Source organism: Sinocyclocheilus anshuiensis, unplaced genomic scaffold (assembly GCF_001515605.1).
Source record: "Sinocyclocheilus anshuiensis isolate Anshui unplaced genomic scaffold, SAMN03320099.WGS_v1.1 scaffold206, whole genome shotgun sequence".
NCBI classification, from domain to species: domain Eukaryota; kingdom Metazoa; phylum Chordata; class Actinopteri; order Cypriniformes; family Cyprinidae; genus Sinocyclocheilus; species Sinocyclocheilus anshuiensis.
In genome coordinates this window covers 498237-508257 of record NW_015542358.1, presented here as the reverse complement: position 1 = coordinate 508257, position 10021 = coordinate 498237, and the positions used below count along the sequence as shown (strand labels likewise).

Below are 10021 nucleotides of genomic sequence, written 5' to 3'. Positions count from 1 at the left end.
GTGTGGGGAGGGATTGCTGATGCATGCGTCCTGTGAAAATCTCTCTGGGTGGCCTCACTTTTACACTGGTGTCTTTCTGAGCTGCTAGTTCAGACAATATAGAGCATATAGCAGTGACTGGGCAACTGGAGTAAAGCCAAACTCCGATATCTCACAGCAAGAACATCAGAGGAATGTGACAAAACACTGAGCGTTATTAAAGAAGGTTCAGATGAGGAAGAGAAAGGGAATGGACACGCAGATGATATTTAATTGCAGTATTATTTTTCTCGATGATCGGTATTTATCATCATCATATGCAGTATTATTTTTGAAGTACATGTTGTAGAGTTGTCTTGAGGGCACCTATTCAAAGCAAACACATAAACGTGGTCAAAATGACTAAAATGAATAAATAAATAAATATAGTAAAATCTATTGAAATGTTAATCATAGTTATTTGTAGTATTACTATATGGGAGATTTGGATAACATGCCAGCTGTGTGGCTACTATTTATTAATATTTTTATATTAATTTAGCATTATATTAATACTAATATTTAGAAAGGTTCTGTTGTACACCATTGGCTGAGACTGAAATGAGCACATGGTAGTAGTGTTATTAAAGTGGTTTGTTTTTGAAAAGTACATTTTGTACTTGGTGGTTTAAATGTGTTTTATGTCCCAACATGCTTTATCCAGACCTAAACATATATATTGTGCGAGTCAGCAAATTGCTAGTTTGAGTGTCTTTAGAGTCTGAAATGAGCAATTAGTCATATTAGTCTCATTTTAATCGTCTCCTTTACCCTTGCCTGGAGGGCAACTTATGTGGCGCTGCTTACCCAAGACTCTCTTAATAGTGGCACTCATAATTTTGCATAACAAATGAATGCAAATGTTTTAAATTTTCACCCTTGCTAATAGTGGTTTTACACAAGTTACACCTCAACTGACTGTACAGTGATACAAGATTACCGAGTTCTCTTCCAAACTGAGACTGAATCGGAGTCACTATTGACTGCTGTGAATTTTAGTCCAATTTCTTTTCTATAGTTTCTTTTCACAGTACACACTGTTCCAAAGCAGCCAAAACAGACTCTTTTGCAATAGAGACAATTCCTGTTAGGGGTTTGGTGTGATATTGAAGAAATCTTTTTGGAAGAACAATAACAGTTTCTCTCCATCTTCCAAAATTTCTGTGGTTTTGTGTGATACGACTTCACAGTATGGCAGTCTTTTTGTAAGCAAATTCCTGTTGTGTCTGAACACACCAGCGGATTCCTTGTTTGGCAAAAATACAGCAGGAATTAAAGTGAGCGAAGCCAATAGAGCACAATAAAAAGATTTGATCATTTTTATCAGCTAGGATCAAATGCACACATTTGTACAAAAACGTAATGTGCCATGCAGGAGAATTTATTCACCCTCAGGCCATCCAAGATGTAGATGAGTTTGTTTCTTCATCAGATTTGGAGAAATGTAGCATTGCATCAGTGTCTCAGCAATGGATCCTCTGCAGTGAATGGGTGCCGTCAGAATGGGAGTCCAAACAGCTGATAAAAACATCACCGTAATCCACACCACTCCAATCCATCAGTTAACTTCTTGTGAAGCCAACAGCTGCGTGTTTGTAAGAAACAAATCCATCATTAAGGCATTTTTTTAACTTTAAATGGTCACTTCTGGCCAAAATGTGAGTCCATAACGCTTATCCAGTGAAAAAGTCCATCTCCTGTTGTGTCTCACATCAAAATCCAGCCACATATTTGTTTAGGGCTGTTTTGGCTTGTAAAAGGTGCAGATTTCTCTCTTGATTCAGAGGACTTGACTTTTTCACTGGATAAAGCAATATTATGAGTAATGGACGTTAAAAACATCTTAATGATGGGTTTGTTTCTTACAAACACGCAGCTTTTCACTTTAATAGTCATTAACTGATGGACTGGAGTGGTGTGGATTACTTGTGGATTACGGGGATGTTTTTATCAGCTGTTTGGACTCTCATTCTGACGGCACCCATTCACTGCAGAGGGAGATGGAATGATACATTTCTCCAAATCTGATGAAGAAATGAACTCATCTATGTTTTGGATGACCTGAGGGTTGGTGTGAAATCAGTTCTAAATGGATTTTTTTTCTTGGTGTGAACTATTCATCCATGCATATTTATTATTTATTTATTGACCTTGTAATGTTCATAATGCATCAGATTTCTCTCTAATGATGTATGCTGGACTTCTCCAATCATTTATTCTGCTTAACCTCTTTTTCTTTTTTACAATAGCTTGCATTCAGATGTGTATGGTTCAGATTCAAATTGCGGTTGTGGTGTTTGAGTCGAGGCTGCGAATGCTGCAGTTGAACAACTTCTCTCTCTCTCTCTTTTTTATGTTCATGCCACCGTTAAACTTCCCCGTCCCATTCCTTCAGCCCACTGACTCTCAGCCCTGCCTCAAATGCAGGCTACAACAGCCAAGTTCATTAAAAATGGCTGACTGCGATGGAAAAGAACCGACACTCAACGACAAGCCCTCACTTTTTCTTTTCCAGTCATTTTTTTAACCCTCTAAATACATCATAATCATTTCCCCTTTACTGTAGCTCCATAATTCAAAGCCGCACTTGGCATCTGCAATAGGATACCCTTGTTTTAAATCGCAGACAAATGTCTCTTTCCATTTTTCTCTAGGGTCTTTAAAAAAGGGCTTATGTTACAGTTGTCGAGCAGATATTTTAAACTTAGTGAGCCCAATGCCATTCCACAAAACAGTTCAGGTTATCTTTTCCCAAGCATTAAAAAAAACATTGTGCAGTTAATTTATTTAATATACAATAAAGTCTAAATAAATAAAATAAAGAAAGAAATTGTGCTTTTGTTTTCTTTATTATCTCGTCACTGGTTTATATTTGTTTCTCATTCTTCAATTTGCACATTTGTCTGAAGGAAAACATTTGGCTTTTTCCATCCATTCTCCAAAACACGTCCAATGTTGGGTCTCGGGATCCTGAAGCCCATCCAGCTGGCTTTTTTTTCCAGATAAACAAGATATCGTCAACTTAATTAGTTAATTAAGTATCAAATAATAGCTCTAAGTTCACCAGTACTTCGCCATGTCACGGCTTATTTGAAGGCCAATCTTGATTCACTACACTAATTTAGTTTAAGATACTGTACTGTTATATTCTATTATAATATTGTTCATAAATTTGTAAATTTGGAAAGTTTTTAACTAGGCTAATTTAATTTTTTTTATATTTTCTAGTTTAAAGTTGCGTTTTTGTCATTTATTATCATTATTTTATTTTTTCAATATTTATGTAGTTTTTATATAATTAAGTTGTAGTTTTTTAGTACTCCAACTTAATTGAAACAAAAAAGAAATGTTACCTTGACTAGCTGAAATAAACTTTAAGTGAAATACAAATATTCAATTCAATTCAAGTTTATTTGTAAAGCACTTTTCACGATACAAATCGTTGCAAAGCAACTTTACCGAAAATTTAGTTTCTACAATATATTTAGTAGTAGTGGTGACTGTCAGTTAATGTACATATGGCACCCCAAGTGATAAATGCCTTTTTATGGTTTTATTTATCAGTAATAATCCTTGTTTTAACAACTTTAACCTTTTCCGCCACTCATCCAGTTATATTTAAACCAGCATCCAGTCACTTTGCATAACTTTCATAGAAATTGTTGCTCTTTTGAAATGAGCGAAATATAAAAACAAAAATGTCAGTGATTAAACTCCGTTCCATTTATAAAGTGATGAATAGATCAGATAACCAACTTGCAGCGCTGCTGAGCTCTTGTAAGCAGACCTTTCATAAGTGTTGAAGGACTTTTTAGATGTAAATCCTTTCTTTCGCTGCTGAAAGAGCGGCTCCCCGCAGCTGCGTCTTCGTTCTGCGTTGGAGGGGTTAAGCTCGAAAGTCTGACAGCTTTCTGGAAAGACATGTTGATATATCTTTGTGGTCGAGGGGTAATTTCACGGGATAGAAATTAGAGAGAACGGCAGTTGCACATGCACACACAGTGAGGTATTGGCATTTTTTGTTGCCAGTGTCTGTAACGGAGAGCAAGCGTAGCCACAAGGGGGAAGAGGAGGAGAGATTCCAGATGTGAGGGGTTTTCGGCAAATGGAAGGGTGGAAAATGAAAAGATGATGCTTGGGATAATTCAAGTACAGACAAATCTGCTGCTCTTTTATCGTGTAAGTGATCGGACTTAATTGGTGTCTAAAGCTTTGCCGTGTTTATCTGCTTTGAGCAAAAATACGGGAATTAGTAAATTACTTTAGGAGATGAATATGTGGGTTGCACAACATGATCCCTTTCTGTTTTCCCCCTGGCATCCTCATTTATATCCCACCTTCACCAATTTACGATGGTGCTACTGGATGCTAAACACTAACATAACATGATGTGGATGAACCCAAAATCTCCATCAATACTAGTCATATCCTAATCTGCATCGCAGCGTTCTGCTTTCATGCGTACGCAAGCAGTTTAGTTGGTCTGATCTCAGATTGCACATTCAAGGCAAGTTCTAGCGTGAAATAAACATGATTGAACATCAGAAGGTATGTTGAAAGATACACAACTTACTGAAATGTATCATGTCTCATGTAATCGCTCAATCGGCGTTTCAACCACGGAAAGACGCCAATAAAACAGCCTGTGAATGAAGTGTCACTTAACATTGCATTTACCTCAGGAAAGTTAACCAGTGTTCACAGTTCGTTAGTTAGCTATAAAAAGAAACACTAGAGGGCGCTTATTTACTGTTAATTATATATGCATATTTGAATAAATCTGACATGAAGATTATGTGCAATTGTTATTGTTTTAGTGTGATTTAATATATTATAAATTATATAGCAGTTGAATATTACAGTTTGGGCTCTGATTTTTTTTCCTTAAGAAAACCAAATCATCAAAATATAATTATCGACAGATATCATTCTAAATAATCGGTAGTCATTGTCAGTGGAGAAATTTAGTATCGGTGGATCCCTGTTTGTTTTGCAAGTGTGTTGGAACAACTAAATTGTTTATTTTAAATTAAATTAATAGGGATGAATGATGCCAAACCTTTTTAATTCGATATGATACCAATACATTTTGTCAATTTTACCGATACTGTTTATTTCTTAAATGGCTATGTGATTTTTTTTTATTTATTTTATTTTATTTTTTTTCAAATGTATTACAAAAGCCAATATGAGCGCAATTAAGTAATGTACCAATAGGTGTAAAAATAATCCCGTATTTTACAGAAATATTGTGATTTAAATAAAACTTTTTGCTACAAATTAAGTTTCTTTATTTCGTTTAACAATTTAATTAAAGTTGTCATACCTGAAAAGACTGTTGTTTTTTAATTTTTAGTTTTTATTTATTTTCGTTGAGCCATTTGTTTTTAGAATGTAGAATATGGTTTATTTTTATAGTTTTAAAAATTAAAAGTGGAAAACAATATATTGCTTGCCTTGATTAAGCACACAATTGTTAATTTATGAAAAAATTATTGAAAAACCTATTGAAGTAAAGCAATAGTGTCACGAATGAATTAAAAAGCATGGAATTTCTTCATTATTCAAAATGAATTACAATGTATCTGAAAAACAATTTCCTCAAAATATATTTGGGCAGTTAAGGCATACTTCAAGTATTAATTGCATTTGAATTGATTCGTTTTAGAATGTGTTTTGTCGTAATGCTGATATATGTATACCTTAAATGCAATGTTAGGATAAAAGCATCTGCTAAATACACTTATTGATACATTTACATTTCTAAATCAATGCATTTCAATGCTTTATAATGTATTTTTTTTACTTTAAACTTTTGCTGCAGTTTAAAGTCTGCTTCACAAAAAATTACATTTCTACAGGTCCGTCCAGCAATTTTAGTTCGCTTATGTTGTGCTTTTGTTTATCTTTATTGTCTTAAGGTATTTTTTAAAAAGCCTGCTTTAGCTATCTTAAAAATATGCCAAAAAAGCGCCCCAATGTGTTTTGGCACCATGTATAATAAATGTATATTACATTGTCATTGCTTGCTCTGTTTCAATGATATTAAGGCTAACAGTGTTTTTGACTTTGAAACAGAAATGGCAAGTCTTTAAAGCGTATATGATGAGCGTCTTGCTCTATTTAGTGACTAAACATGGCATATATAACTTGATCTCCCACAAGAGAAGGGCTGTAATTATTCCAACTTGCCAAAAAGGAGCGCAGAACCATAGAGCCAACTCCAGTCTTCCTCTCTTTTCATTCGGTCACTCTCTTCAATCCTGTCCAGAGCTGCTCACGATATGAGAGGAGCACATAGATGCAAATGATCTGAAGCTAAGCCAAGTACATCAAGTCCTTCTCGTGCATCATACATGATGAAGCACATACTTGAAAGAAGGGAGGTGGGCTGGAATAGTTACTAACTTGAATTATTGAGTTCAGAAGAAATTGCAGGGGTTGACATTTTCCAACACTAGTTTGTGGTGAGAAGTAATTTTGGTTGGAACAAGCTGGATGAACTAGTATTGAGTTTAATGTGTTTATCTTGTCAAGGGTCATCTTTAGTTGTTTAATAATTTGCCCCGTGTGATTTTGGGAACGTAAGCCAGTGGTGATTCTCTACAGACATTTCTGTCTGTAGATTTCAATAACGATACATATTTTTACGCGCCATTTTCTCCAAATCAGTTTTTGCTTCACTTCAGCAGCACTTAAATACACCAAATTTCCGTTTTATTCCCATATATTCTGAAGGTTTTTACTGAGGGATTTGTTCATACATCAACGTTTTATTCTAAAAAACGTAAAACCTTTAACTCTAATATGTGACCCTGGAGCACAAAAGCAGTCTTAAGTCGCTGGGGTATATTTGTAGCAATAGCCAAAAATACATTGTATGGGTCAAAATTATCGATTTTTCTTTTATGCCAAAAATCATTAGGATATTAAGTAAAGATCATGTTCCATGAAGATATTTTGTAAATTTCCTACCGTAAATATATTAAAACTTAATTTTTGATTAGTAATATGCATTGCTAAGAACTTAATTTGGACAACTTTAAAGGAGATTTTCTCAATATTTAGATTTTTTTGCACCCTCAGATTCCAGATTTTCAAATAGTTGTATCTCTGCCAAATATCCTATACTAACAAACCATACATCAATGGAAAGCTTATTTATTCAGCTTGCAGATGATGTATAAATCTCAATTTAAAAAAAAGGACACTTATGACTGGTTTTGTGGTCCAGGGCCACATATGTCAGCAAAATTAAACATCAAACATCAGATTTTTATTCTGGAAATTTTTACACATTAGTGCATGTTTGTTCAACAAAATGTATCATTTGCATATTTAATGAACATTTTAGAAAACTTACAATGCAAAAAAAAAAGTGTGCAATTCTTAACTTCTTTAAAAAGTTAAATTAAATTTAGCAAAGAGAAAGTATATTGTTTTGAACACTTAATTGCATGTCATTTGCAATGAAATGAAATTTTTCATTCCGTTCAGATTTTTGTTTTGGAAATTAGAGCATATTATAGACAAAACGGTCTCACTTTATATTAGGTGGCCTTAACTACTATGTGCTTGCATTTAAATTAATCTTTTGAAGCAATGCACTTATTTATTTTACATTTGAAAAAACTGCATGTAATTACATCTGTAATAAATTTCTGCAATTCCATTTATCATTACTCTGTTGACCCATACCTTACACCTAAACCCAGCCTTAAACCTACCAATAGCACCAAACCTGTCCCTAACCTGACCCGTATCCCACCTCAATAGCAGCAAAAGCGTTTTTGCAATACAATATGAACACAATAAGTACATTGTACTTATTTTTTGATGTTAGTACATAGTAGTTAAGGCCACCTAATATAAAGTGGGACCGACAAAACATTTAATTTGCATATTTAAACAGCATTTCTGAAAATGTGTAATAGCTGACTTATGTTTATGCGTGTTTTGTAGGTGTTTTAGGTGCCGCCGAATGCTCATGTGGAAGAAATCACTTCACATGTGCGGTCAGTGCGTTTGGCGAGTGCACGTGCATCCCGGCGCAGTGGCAGTGCGATGGTGACAATGACTGCGGAGATCACAGCGATGAAGACGGCTGCAGTGAGTCTCTTAACACACTCCTTCATGAGAGATGCACAAACCATTTATTTATTCGTTCTAAGACTGTTTGCTCTGAGGTAAAATTGTTATTCAGTCCTCTGCTGAAACCCTTCTCTACAAAAGTTATTTTGAATGGTAGTGTACATTTATATGTGTGCTGGAGTATCCTTTGTTCAGTTGTTGTATTGAGCACACTTCAAATGCGTTTTCCATTGACAAAGGGGTTCGCAAAATGCTTTGCAATTGAAACATTCGGAAATCTCTCTCAAGTGCTGTAGAGTCTGTAGTGGTTTCACACTCAATAAAACAGTAACGTGATTTATTTTTTTTGAGAACAAAAAGAGCGCTGGATGAAGTGAGAATTTATCTACAATCAATTGAAATTGATTGTACATCACAAAGTGCATTTACATGCACTTTAAAAGTCGATTTCAGTCAGACTAAAACCATCATTTGTCTTCATAAAATGTCATGTAAATGCTTTAGCCTGACTGAAATTGTAATTTTTTTTGGGTGAAGTCGGACTAACAGACCTACATGATTCAATTGCAGTGCAGCTTTGTCTAGCATGTATATGCAATTCTTGCGAATAAGACATCTGTGACCCTGGACGGCAAAACCAGTCTTAAGTGTCAATTTTTTTAAATTGAGATTTATACACCATTCAAATTTAATAAATAGGCTTTCCATTGATGTATGGTTTGTTAGGATAGGACAATATTTGGCCGAGATACAACTATTTGAAAATCTGGAATCTGAGGGAGCAAAATAATTAAAATATTGAGTAAATCGCCTTTAAAGTTGTCCAAATGAAGTCCTTGGCAATGCATTTTACTAATCAAAAATTAAGTGTTGATATATTTACGGTAGGAAATTTTCTAAATATCTTCATGGAACATGATCTTTACTTAATATCCTAATGATTTTTGGCATAAAAGAAAAATCAATTATTTTGACCCATACAATGTATTTTTGGCTATTGCTACAAATATACCCCAGCGACTTAAGACTGCTTTTGTGCTCCAGGGTCACATTTTAGCATACTTAGACACTTTAGTATACTGTAAAAAAAATCTAATCAAATTAAGCAAAGTAAAAAATAAAATGTTTTGGATGCTTATGTGCATGTTAATTTAAATTAAATGAAAATTTATTATAGTTTAAATGTATTACTTAATACAGTTACATGATTTTTTTTGACCCACTTAAATAAGACTTCAGTTCATTGCATACTTCTATTGTATTTGAAATATGGTTATAAGTACTGCTGAATGTACTGAGAAGCATTTATAGTAAACTACAATATACTTAATAATGACATTTTTATTGAAACTTGTATGTCATTTATTTAAATATATTTGAAATCGCACATTGGTAATGAAGTTGCAATTCAGTACTTTTAAAATACATTACAATCAAGTACTTTGTGCTTTAGTATGTTAGTCAGCACATCAAAATAAGTGTATTTCTTTAAAGCACAGCAAAAGTTTATTAAAACAATGACTGAAAATGTATTTTGAAGTAAAACTTAAAGGGGTCATATGATGCGATTTCAAGTTTTCCTTTCTCTTTGGAGTGTTACAAGCTCTTGGTGCATAAAGAAGATCTGTAAAGTTGCAAAGACTAAAGTCTCAAATCCAAAGAGATATTCTTTATAAAAGTTCAGAATCAGCCACGCCTACCTAAAACGGCTCGTTCTAACACGCCCCCACATATCTACCTCACTATGTGGTAAGATTTGCATAACGCCGCCCAAATGTTCACGCAAAGAAAGAAGGTGTAACTTTTATTCTCACTGTAGTATCGTTGCCGCTTTCCGCCATGTCCTGAAGACTAGGGCTGCACGTTTAATCGAATGCGATTGTCATGCGCATTTTGATAGCAATGCCGGTTC

The 10021-nt window shown here is 34.3% G+C and overlaps 1 pseudogene; it reads left to right on the top strand.

The window, feature by feature from the left end:
• The window catches only part of LOC107691824 (low-density lipoprotein receptor-related protein 4-like), a 125117-nt pseudogene that overhangs the window by 38267 nt on the left and 76829 nt on the right, over positions 1–10021 (top strand).